The sequence below is a fragment of the Eretmochelys imbricata genome, chromosome 28, assembly GCF_965152235.1.
Source record: "Eretmochelys imbricata isolate rEreImb1 chromosome 28, rEreImb1.hap1, whole genome shotgun sequence".
Lineage (NCBI taxonomy): Eukaryota > Metazoa > Chordata > Testudines > Cheloniidae > Eretmochelys > Eretmochelys imbricata.
The window spans coordinates 3,307,950-3,320,578 of NC_135599.1; the positions used below are offsets into that span (position 1 = coordinate 3,307,950).

A 12,629-nucleotide genomic window follows, 5' to 3' on the forward strand; every position below is an offset into this window, starting at 1 on the left:
GTCAATAATTGGTGTGCTTTCATTAATTAACTGACTGTGTGCTGTGCATCGCTTTTAAAAAAAAGATGGTGTGAGCAAGTGTCAAAATTTCAGGCATTAAGAAATGGAAATTAGGTGTCAGTTCATTTCTCATGCGTTTATCTCATAATTTTAATTTCTGATTTGAATCAGTATTAATATAAAGTTGCTTCCATAGCATTAGGGTCTATTTGTATAATTGTTTGCAAGATTTCATTGGATATTGTGAACCAGCAGTCTTAACCTTTTATTTTCAGATTACTAAATACAATCCAGTGCCCCACTCCTGAAAGTCTGCAAACCCTGTCCGGTTACATGCTCCCTAGAGAGCAAACACCTGACGAGCCCTTTCGCCCTAAAAAGCACTTTTTGCTCTTTGACATTGCTTTATCTATCCCACCAGAAAATGCTATAGGTAACCAGGTACTTACAGCATACCTTCACTAGGTATCGTTCCATCAAGATATGTGCCAAAAATTCAAATGGTTCTGTTTGTTTTATCTTTCATTCAGCTTTGCAATTATTAGATCTCATTTAAAAACTGGAACTGAAATAACGAAAGCAAGTTAAGAAGAGAGTGGCATTGGGCATAGGTGGAGGTAAAACAAAGGGAAAGAACTGATTATGCAAAAAGTAACATCCCAAACTATCAGAGCCCCAGACCCCCAATGTGATGTGGCCATGAAATAGGTTAATGCAGTCTTAGGATGAATCAGGTGAGGTATTTTCAGTAGACACAGGGAAGGGTTAGTACTGTTGTACAAGGCGCTGATGAGACCTCATCTCAAATACTGTGGGCCATTCTGGTCTCCCATGTTTAAGAGGGATGAATTCAGGGTGGAAGAGGTGCAGAGAAGGGCTACTAGGATGATCCGAGGAATGGAAAATCTGCTTTATGAGAGGAGACTCAAAGAGCGTGGCTTGTTTAGCGTAACCAAAAGAAGGCTGAGGGGAGACAGGATTCCTCTCTATAAATACATCAGAAGGATAAATACCAGGGAAGGAGAGGAGTTATTTAGGTTAAGCACCAAAGTTGGTACTAGAACAAATGGATACTGGCCATCAATAAGTTTTGGTTTGAGTCTATAAACTGTGCCTTGCGTTGTACAGACACTGATGGAGATCAGGTCCCCATCGTGCTGTGTATGGCAGAGACCCTGAGTGAGATCAGCACCCACATTTTGCTGGGCACTGCACGAACAGTAGACAGTGGGTAGGAGGAAAACAGAGAAGGGCTGTGACTTCTCCAAGGTCACCAAGCAGGTCAGTGACAGAAGCAGGAAGAGACCCCAGTAACTGCAGAGCCCCGTCACCCGCAGCCTGGAAAGGTGTGCGGACCCCATTGTATTAGGCTGCAGGAAGAGGTGGTTTTTCCATGAATGCACAGGCTGTCTTGGCAGGGTAGCTCGGCTGCAGTCCCTATACCCAGTTGGGGGTGTGTGTCCTGGGTCAGGAGAAGTCAGCGTCCAGTCCTGTGGGGCTATGCTCCTGGCTCATACCTCCAGCACTCACTGCTGCCCCTCCCTTACCAGCTGCACTGTTCAGCCAGCCCCAAGCCGCAGAGAGGTCACTGTCCCCTCCCACCCCAAATCTTCAAACTGGGACATGATGCACCAGTGCCAATCAAAGTGCACTAGTGTAAATTCTGTCTATACTAAGAGTGTCCACCAATGCCTAAAACACCAGTGTGGCAGAGACCTTCAGTACCCAAAACAGCAGTACGGTGGCACTAGAACTGGGATTTCTAGCTCTGTCACGGACAGCCTGGTCCTGCCTCGGCAGAGAGAGCTGAACTTGATGACATCTTGAGGTCCCATCCAGCCCCAACATTTCTATGATGCTATGCAATAAATATGTACAAAAACACAACATACAGAAAAAAAAACCCACCACAACATAATGTCAAGCAATTCAGAAAAACAACAAAAAACTATACTCCACAGCATAAAATGACAATACAAAGGAAAAGAAAGCAACACAATGCAAACTAACACTTCCTAAAGTACACAATGGAAAAGAGCTCAACCCAAACCAACACAACACAGGCGACAAACAAGGTGAGGCAAAACAATGCACCATAAAAATATGCAACACAACATGGCGCAACACAGTTCCAAAAGGCATCATGCAAAACAGCTCAGCATTGAACACGACACAGGACATAAGAGAATTATTTCAATGTAGGCATGGAAGGGATCTTGAGAGGTCGTCTACTCAAGCCTCCTGTGATGAGGCAGGATGAAGTATCCCAAAACATTCCCAGATTGGTGTATCTCTAACCTGGTCTCAAAAACCTCCACACGAAGGAAATGCCACAGCTTCCCTTGGAAGCCAATGCAATGCAAACACTCAGGCCAAAACAACGCTGTACACACACAAACTGGGCTTGGGGTTAAGGGGAGAGGCAAGAATTCAAACAATCTGGGTTCAGTTCCCAGTTTTGACTCAAATTCTCCATGCAAACTTGAGCAAATTACTTCAGCTCTCTGAGCTTCAGTTTCCCCATCTGTAAAATACGGAGAGTAGCCTCCCACCATTTGCATATTTAGCCTTTCAGCTTTTTGTGGCAAGGACTCTCTGTCACTGTGGGCATGTCAACACTACAGTTAGACACCAGCGGCTGGTTCACATGGTTCAGGCTGTGAGGCTGTTTAATTGTGGTGTAGGTGTTCCGGCTTGGGCTGCAGCCCAAGGTCTGGCACCCTCCCACCTCGCACGTTCCTGCAGCCTGGCTCCAGCCTGAGCCCAGACATCTACACTGCAATTAAACAGCCCCTTTGCCTGAGCCCTGTGAGCCTGAGTCAGCTGGCATGGGCCAGCTGTAGGTTTTTAATGGCTTTTAATGGCAGATACCCTTGGTGTCTGTTCAGCACCTGTCATGATGGGGATCCTGATCTTGGTAAGTGTCTGTGCATAGCCCTGCACAACAAGGGGCCTGACCTCAATTGGGGGCTCTGCAACTCCCGGCACCTCAGGATCCCTGATTTTGTTTGGGGTCCCTGCAACATCTGACAAAATGTGGGGGCAGGGTCTGTACAGTGCCCAGTACAGTGGTGGGGCATGATCTTGGTTGGGGTCAGTGCAATGCCAGGCCCAATGGGGACACAGATCTCAATCAAGGTTTCTCAAGTGCCCAGCACAATGGAGGCAGCAATCTAGGCCTCGGTCATGCACTGCCTGGCACAAGGGGGGCTGTGATCTCGGTCCAGGTCTCAGTTTTACTTGGCACAATGCGGGGCCTGATGTCAGTTGGGGTCTCTACAGTGCCCAGCACAACAGGGGCACAGATCTCAGCTGGGGTCTCCACAGCACCTGTCACAACAGTGGGGTCTGACCTCTGTTGGGGTCTCTGCAGTGCCTGGCAGAACAGGGACGCACATCTCAGTCAGGGTCACTGTAGCACCGGGCACAACAAGGTCCCTGCAATTCCTGGCACAACGAGTGCCCCAAATTTGGTCAGGGTCTGTGCAGTGCCCGACTCACTGGGGAACCTAATCTCAGGCAAGGCCTGTGCCACGCTCAGTATGATAAGAGCCCTGATCTTAGACATCTAGAGAGAAAAGCGAGAAGATTTTTGAGAATTTCATATCAGTATTTCAGAACTAGGAGAAAATGGTGCACAAACGACGTATTTACCAATATGAGAGAGAAGCACCAACATCTGGGGAGATTTTATGTCACCATTCAATAGTTGAAGAGAAAAGAGGGGAGATTTGAGGGGATTATACAGCGCTATTCAATCAACAACAGAATGGGATGGATTCTTCTTGCCTCACATTCACATCCCCAGCAGGGAGGCCTGGGTGATGTCACTTTCACCAGGGCCGGATTAACCTTTTGTGGGCTGGGCACCAAACAAACATTTGTGGGTCCCCATAGAGGCAACGGAGCATGGTATGGGGAGGTCAGGCCCCGGAGTGAGGGGCCAACCAGAGGCAATGGGGCATGGTATGGCAGGGGTGGCCCTGCTCCACCCAATGCGAGGGCACTATTTACAAACCGGCAGTTGTCAGATACACAGTGGCCTGCCCGGCCCTGTGCTGCCAGCATGCCCCTTCCCCTTGGGGCTGGGCCTATGCTACACCACACAGCCCCCCCCCTTGATTCCCTATAGCCAGAGGCCCCACAGACCGACTATGCCTAGCACCCCCACCAGACCCACCCACAAATTCACAGTCCACTGCACAACACCACCCCTACCCACAGCCCCACCACAACTGCCCAGCACCTCCAACTCCCTAGTGCCCCAACACACACAGATCCTCCCTGTCCCTTCAGAGCCCAGCAACTCCCCCCCGCCAGCCACACACACACACACATACACATATACTTCCCACAGACTCACTTTTCCAAGCCCTGCCTCCTGGCTGCACTCATCAGCCCTGCTTGGAGGCGACTGTGTCTGCCGGGCTGAGCCGGCAGTGCAGCCAGGGCTGGTCACAGGGCTGGGAATTGCTCTGGCCCCTCAGGAGTGCTGAGATCAACCAGGCCAGGACCTGGACCTGGCCGGGGTCCCTCAAGAAGCACTTACCTGCAGGGACCCAGCCAAGCCCTCCGCGCTGTCTCCCCGCCACACCTGGCTGAGACTGACCAGGCTTCTGCACCAGTCCCAGGTGGCTCAGCTCCCAGGAGACAGGTGGGGTCCCATAGGTGGTGGGAAGCAGAGACTGCCCGGGGCCGGAGGTGCACTAGGGTCCTGCCAGGGGGCAGAGAGGAGCAGGGTGTAGGGCCAAGGGGCATAGAGGAGTCCTCGACCAGCCCGCACGCAGACCGAGAGGAACAAGTGGTGAGTGCGGGGAGCCAGCAGGGTCTCAGAGTGCAGTGGAAGCAGAGCAGGCCAGGGCCCCTTCTGAGCATGAAGCCACTGGAGTCATTGTAAACCCGGCACTGGCTTTCAAAGGGGAAAGTAGTGGGGCTGGAATCAGAAGGTCACTGGCTGTGGGGAGGGGCTGGCAGTAGGGTCTGGGAATGTGACCAGCAGGCTGGGGGGGTGAGGGGGCAGTAGCTGGGTCTGGGAAACCTAGGGCTGGGCCATCTCCATGTGGGGGACGCTTACTCCTTCCTCCCCTTCTTGGGCCTTTCCAGGCCCTGTGGCCAGCAGAGAGCAGCCCCCCCAGTGGTATCTCTGTCTCAGGGCTCTGCCAGCCTCTGCCCATTAACCCTCTTCTCATTTCAGAAATCACTCAGGGGAACGATTTCCCACCTAAACAAGGACAAGTCACTGCAGGTAAAATGGGGGGGGGACACAGCCCAAACTGGGCATTAGCGAAGTGGAGAGGAAATGGGGTACAATAGGGGGAGGAGAACAGAGACCTTCTCAGGGATCAGAGTAGCAGCCGTATTAGTCTGTATTCGCAAAAAGAAAAGGAGGACTTGCGGCAGCTTAGAGACTAACAAATGTATTTGAGCATAAGCTTTCGTGAGCTGCAGCTCACTTCATTGGATGCATTCAGTGGAAAATACAGTGGGGAGATTTATATACACAGAGAACGTGAAACAATGGGTGTTACCATACACACTGTAAGGAGAGTGATCACTTAAGGTGAGCTATTACCAGCAGGAGAGCGGAGGAGGGGGTGGGGGCGGCGGACCTTTTGTAGTGATAATCAAGGTGGGCCATTTCCAGCAGTTAACAAGAACATCTGAGGAACAGTGCGGGGTGGGGAAGGAGGGGAATAAACATGGCGAAAGTTTTACTTTGTGTAATGACCCATCCACTCCCAGTCTCTATTCAAGCCTAAGTTAATTGTATCCAGTTTGCAGATTAATTCCAATTCAGCAGTCTCTCGTTGGAGTCTGTTTTTGAAGTTTCTTTGTTGAAGAATTGCCACTCTTAGGTCTGTAATCGAGCGACCAAAGAGACTGAAGTGTTCTCCGACTGGTTTTTATAACATTCAAAAAAATCAATCTCTTTGGTCGCTCGATTACAGACCCAAGAGTGGCAATTCTTCAACAAAAACACTTCAAAAACAGACTCCAAAAAAAGAGACTGCTGAATTGGAATTAATCTGCAAACTGGATACAATTAACTTAGGCTTGAATAGAGACTGGGAATGGATGGGTCATTACACAAAGTAAAACTGTTTTCCCCATGTTTATTTCCCCTCCTACGGTTCTTGTCAACTGCTGGAAATGGCCCACCTTGATTATCGCTACAAAAGGTTCCCCCGCCCCCTGCTGGTAATCGCTCACCTTTCCTGATCGCTCTGGTTACAGTGTGCACGGTGTGACACCCATTGTTTCATGTTCTCTGTGTGTATAAATCTCCCCACTGTATTTTCCACTGCATGCATGCGATGAAGCGAGGTGCAGCTCACGAAAGCTTATGCTCTAATAAATCTGATAGCCTCTAAGGTGCCACAAGTCCCCCTGTTCTTCTCAAGGAGGTGGGGGGGGGGTCACCCGGGCTGCTGCTCGTCGCTGCCGGGAGCGAAAGGGGGCAGGGCGGGTCCCCAGGGGAGGGGGCAGCGGTAAATCCGAGGGGATCTCAGCCCCCCCTTTCCCTCCCCGCCCCTCGGGGGGCCCCGGCTCTTCTCTCCCCCCCCCCCGCCATGTCCGGGCTGCGCCGACATTTTCCCTCCGCCCCTTTCCCCAGGTCTCCCCCCCCGCCCGGCCCCACGCAGGGACCCCGGGGGGGGGCTGGTCCACCCCCCGGCCACTGGGGCAGAGTCACCGCCCGGCCCCGGGGCTCGCTCCGGTACCTGGAGGCTGCAGCTCCGCAGCGGGGCGGGCGGAGCCCGGGGCGGCCCCAGGGCGGCTCCGGCGGGAGCGGGGCCCGGGGGGGTGGATGAAGGTCTCCCCGGCACAGACCCTTCGGCGCAGCCCGGCCCCGCAGCCTCGGGGCGCAGCGGCAAGTGAGCTCTGCCTCTGCGCATGCCCGACTCTCCCCCCCCACCCCCACCTGCGCATGCCCAGAGCCGGGAGACACAAAACCCTCCTCCTCCGCCTCCGGGAGAGGCTCCAACGGCCCCGCACAAGCCAGGTAGAGCCGCAGCGCCCCGCGCCTTCGCAGCCGGGTTCCTCCGCCCCCCAAGAACATCTCTTCCGTCCCGAGAGAGTCAGGAACTACATCTCCCAGCCTGCCCCGGGGCCGCTTCCGCCCTCCCCGGCACAGGTGAGGGAGGGTTTCAACAGCTGTTATTGCGCATGCTCAGTGCGAGGCCCAGCGGGGTTGGCGGGGGCTGGAGCAGTTGGGGGGCGGGGTTCGGGCACGGCTCGGGGGTGGGGCAGATCCTGGGGGCGGGAGGGGGGTGTCGGGACCCGGGAGCCCAGGGTGCGCAGCGGCTGCCCCCGCCGGGGTCCCTGCTGGGGGGGGCCCGTCATTAACCCCTCCGTGCCCGGCCGGGGGGGGTTCGCCAGCCGGGGGCAGCCCCGGGCTCTGCCCGCCCCCAGCCGGAGCCCCCCGGTGAGCGAGAGACCCGGGGTGGGGAAGCGACTCTCTGCCCCCGGCCCCGCTGGGATGGGCGGGGCAGAGACTGGGGCCCGGCGGGGGGGGGTCCCCTGGGGGGTGTCGGGCGGGGGGGGGAGAAGCCGGAGTAGCGGGGAGGGGGTGTGGGGGGCGGGGGAAGGGGGGGAGTTAATTGGATCCTGTCCCTGTTTGTGCCACTCGCCTCTCAGCCCCGATACAAATTCCCTCTGGCTCGTCCCCTTTTCTCTCTCGGCATCTCACACGTGGCTGTAAAATCCAGGGAGATCCCCCCCCCCCTTTCCCCTCAAATGGTTAGCTCTCTAGTCCCCTGATTTTCCCCTGTTCTCTCCATAATTCTCAAATGTCCATTTAAAATCTCCTCGATGTGCGGGGATTTTCCCACCCGTTTTCTCTGCAGGGATTTGTCCTTGTGGGGGGAACCCTTTGGGATTCCCAGCCTGTCAGTGCAGGTCTGGTGGGGCGTCCTTGGCTGGTGGAGCTCTGTGGGGTATCTGGGGTCCCTGGCCAGGGACTCTGGGGGCTGGGTCCCAGGGAATATCTGTTGGGACCCTGGCTGGTGTCTGGGGGCTGCTACTAGCCATGATCCTTCTCCCTGATCAGCTGGTGCCAGGATCCTGACTCCAAGCATTGCTTGGCCACCCCCAGTGTCCGTTGTTAGAGAGCTTATTCCTTCACTCTCCCACTTCCCTGGTCCTTCTCCCATGAACAGGGAGCAACAATACCCGAAGTCCGAAGGTGCAAACAATTCGATGTTTATTGGGGTGAACTTCCAGCAAGCTTAAATACAAGTTCCTTTTCCTTCTTTCTGAATCCCAACTTACTTCCTGTTTGCCCCTAATTTATATAGTAATATTCTTAGCTATACCTTAACCAATCATTCTACTAAAATTTAACTAACCAATCCTAACATATTGTAACCAATTATATCCCACCACCTTAATTAGTTTACACCCAGCAAAATTAATTATACAGCAGACAGGAACAATCACAGAATCAGACAGAGATTATACAGACAAACAATAGCAAAGTGGGAACTATAATGGCAAGCCAATACAGAAGTGAGGATTTCACATCCCAGTATTGATAAGTGAGTTCTTGCCAGACAGGATGCTATCAAACTAAGTTTTCTTTTACATTTTCTAGGCACTTCCCTTTCTCTGGAGCTGATAGGCACTATCAGGACAGGATTGTATTCCTAACAGCCCAATAGCACCTTCTTTCCATGTGACTACTTTGGAATGTGAGGATGTGACCTGTCGCTTCCCAGCTTATGGCTGCCTCTGTCGCTTAGCCAAAGGCCTTAGCCTAAGAACAGGGCCCCAGACTGTCACAGTAAGAGAAGGACCTTACATTGGCAGACAGTGATTTTGATTCTTTTATACCTCTAACTAGCCAAGTGATAAAAATACGCCTAAATTCTTAAAGTACAGGCCTTTACAGACAGGCCTGAATATCTGTATCCTAACATCCGTAATAACTTTTTATCCACTTATCAAACACCATGAGGTGAAATCACAGATTTTGCTTTTCTCCCCTCTTGAAAACTGCAGGAACTTCCCGTTCCCTTGGGAAAATTCATGCCCCCCAGGCCTTGTCCTAGATCCGGGGGGGGTGAGGGAGGTGGGAAGGGGGTTAGCATTGCCACACAATGATCTCTTCCACAGCGTTCTGGACTCATCCTTTCTGAAATCTGGTTTCATTGAGACCATTGTTAATCCAGAGGCACTGCAAGGACAGACAAGGAGTGACTCCAGATGGACAGTGGGGCAAATTAAATTAGCAATTCCTCCCTCTGAGGAGGTGCTCTCATTCGCTGCTCTCCCCAGAGAGCTAAAGGAGGGAAGGCTGCTCAAACGCTCTGTCCCTCTCTGCTCAGGATATTGGGGTTCAGTTTCCTGGGTCAGACACTGCAGCCTCCATTGTGATCTGGGAGACCAGTCTTAGCAGCTGCTGCTCCCCCCCCAGTGGGGGTTCTGTGCTGGGAAGTGGTGACATTAATTAAAGCTTCTTCTCTGCCTGGCCCAGGTGATGACTTTCTCCAGCTGGTACTAGCCCCCTAGGGCAACCCTGGGCCCTGTTAATACTAAATTCTGACAGGTTTCAGAGTAACAGCCGTGTTAGTCTGTATTCGCAAAAAGAAAAGGAGTACTTGTGGCACCTTAGAGAAAAACCAATTTATTTGAGCATGAGCTTTCGTGAGCTACAGCTCATTTCATCAGATGCATACCGTGGAAACTGCAGAAGACTTTATATACACACAGAGAATATGAAACAATACCTCCTCCCACCCCACTGTCCTGCTGGTAATAGCTTATCTAAAGTGATCATCAAGTTGGGCCATTTCCAGCACAAATCCAGGTTTTCTCACCCTCCATCCCCCCACACAAATTCTCTCTCCTGCTGGTGATAGCCCATCCAAAGTGACAACTCTCTACACAATGTGCATGATAATCAAGTTGGGCCATTTCCTGCACAAATCCAGGTTCTCTCACCCCCTCACCCCCCTCCCAAAAACCACACACACAAACTCACTATCCTGCGGGTAATAGCTCATCCAAAGTGACCACTCTCCCTACAATGTGCATGATAATCAAGGTGGGCCATTTCCAGCACAAATCCAGGTTTTCTCACCCCCGCCCCACCCCCATACACACACAAACTCACTCTCCTGCTGGTAATAGCTCATCCAAACTGACCACTCTCAAAGTTTAAATCCAAGTTAAACCAGAACATCGGGGGGGGGGGGTAGGAAAAAACAAGGGGAAATAGGCTACCTTGCATAATGACTTAGCCACTCCCAGTCTCTATTTAAGCCTAAATTAATAGTATCCAATTTGCAAATGAATTCCAATTCAGCAGTTTCTCGCTGGAGTCTGGATTTGAAGTTTTTTTGTTTTAAGATAGCGACCTTCATGTCTGTGATTGCGTGACCAGAGAGATTGAAGTGTTCTCCGACTGGTTTATGAATGTTATAATTCTTGACATCTGATTTGTGTCCATTTATTCTTTTACGTAGAGACTGTCCAGTTTGACCAATGTAAATGGCAGAGGGGCATTGCTGGCACATGATGGCATATATCACATTGGTGGATTGTCTTGGGAGACAGGCCAGTCCTTGCCTACAGACAGTCCCGCAACCTGAAGCAAATACTCACCAACAACCATATACCACACAATAGAACCACTAACCCAGGAACTTATCCTTGCAACAAAGCCCGTTGCCAACTGTGCCCACATATCTATACAGGGGACACCATCACAGGGCCTAAGAACATCAGACACACTATCAGAGGCTCGTTTACCTGCACATCCACCAATGTGATATATGCCATCATGTGCCAGCAATGCCCCTCTGCCATTTACATTGGTCAAACTGGACAGTCTCTACGTAAAAGAATAAATGGACACAAATCAGATGTCAAGAATTATAACATTCATAAACCAGTCGGAGAACACTTCAATCTCTCTGGTCACGCAATCACAGACATGAAGGTCGCTATCTTAAAACAAAAAAACTTCAAATCCAGACTCCAGCGAGAAACTGCTGAATTGGAATTCATTTGCAAATTGGATACTATTAATTTAGGCTTAAATAGAGACTGGGAGTGGCTAAGTCATTATGCAAGGTAGCCTATTTCCCCTTGTTTTTTCCTACCCCCCCCCCCGATGTTCTGGTTTAACTTGGATTTAAACTTTGAGAGTGGTCAGTTTGGATGAGCTATTACCAGCAGGAGAGTGAGTTTGTGTGTGTATGGGGGTGGGGCGGGGGTGAGAAAACCTGGATTTGTGCTGGAAATGGCCCACCTTGATTATCATGCACATTGTAGGGAGAGTGGTCACTTTGGATGAGCTATTACCCGCAGGATAGTGAGTTTGTGTGTGTGGTTTTTGGGAGGGGGGTGAGGGGGTGAGAGAACCTGGATTTGTGCAGGAAATGGCCCAACTTGATTATCATGCACATTGTGTAGAGAGTTGTCACTTTGGATGGGCTATCACCAGCAGGAGAGAGAATTTGTGTGGGGGGATGGAGGGTGAGAAAACCTGGATTTGTGCTGGAAATGGCCCAACTTGATGATCACTTTAGATAAGCTATTACCAGCAGGACAGTGGGGTGGGAGGAGGTATTGTTTCATATTCTCTGTGTGTATATAAAGTCTTCTGCAGTTTCCACGGTATGCATCCGATGAAATGAGCTGTAGCTCACGAAAGCTCATGCTCAAATAAATTGGTTAGTCTCTAAGGTGCCACAAGTACTCCTTTTCTTTTTACTAAATTCTGAGTCAGAGACTCCAGGTAACTAAAAGAAACCAAGGGAAAATGCTGGTCCAGTCTGGTATTAAAATCACTGTACACAAACAGACCCCCTGCCCGCCCATTTCTCCTCCCATTAGCAATTGCAGGAGCAAATCCCACCATGGGGAGCAAACAACCCAGGAATGGGACTTTCCTACCAGACAGGCAGGGAGAGAGGACAGGGAAAAGGAGATATAGAGACTAAAAGGGGCTGTGGGAGAGAAGAGTTTAGACAGAGGTTTTCAGATCTCTGATCTGCCCAGACAGATGTATTACTTCACCCTGGGTAGAATCACTTTCCTGTGGACAAGATGAGGATCAGACAGAGGGAAATGCAGTTCCTGACTCCATGTCCCTCCTGCTGGGGTGTGGCTGCCATTGTATCAGTGTCAGATGGAATCATCGAAAGTGATTCCTTTGGTTCTGCTTTTTTTTTTCTAGCATTGTGTTCAGAGACTTTGTCATGGGGCAGGGGGAGGGAGAAGAGAGTTTAAAAATGTCTCTGTGGGCTTAGCCTGGTAGGAGTGGCCAGGTCTACAAGGTAATAAAGAAAAGGAGTACTTGTGGCACCTTAGAGACTAACCAATTTATTTGAGCATAAGCTTTCATGAGCTACAGCTCACGTCATCAGATGCATACTGTAGAAAATACAGAAGATATTTTTATACACACAAACCATGAAAAAATGGGTGATTATCACTACAAAAGGTTTTCTCTCCCCCCACCCCACTCTCCTGCTGGTAATAGCGTATGTAAAGTGATCACTCTCCTTACAATGTGTATGATAATCAAGGTGGGCCATTTCCAGCAAAAATCCAGGTTTTCTCCCCCCCACTCTCCTGTTGGTAATAGCTTATCACTCTCTTTATCATACACATTGTAAGGAGAA

General features: G+C 50.9%; 2 protein-coding genes across 4 annotated transcripts in view; one reads left to right on the forward strand and one right to left on the reverse strand.

The window, feature by feature from the left end:
• LOC144258296 (uncharacterized) overlaps nucleotides 1-6,877 on the reverse strand; it is a 46,046-nt gene extending 39,169 nt beyond the window's left edge. Inside the window, exons 1-2 of one of the 3 annotated variants that reach the window (XM_077806768.1) lie at nucleotides 6,720-6,877; nucleotides 4,550-4,714 (exon numbers count right to left, since the gene is read on the reverse strand). The gene's annotated coding sequence lies outside the window, so the exon portion shown is untranslated. The remainder of the gene's footprint in view (nucleotides 1-4,549; nucleotides 4,715-6,719) is intronic. The other 2 variants (XM_077806771.1, XM_077806769.1) reach the window with 2 other exon arrangements.
• Nucleotides 1-12,629, forward strand: part of LOC144258247 (uncharacterized) — a 336,945-nt gene that overhangs the window by 149,863 nt on the left and 174,453 nt on the right. The gene's annotated exons all lie outside the window — the stretch shown is intronic.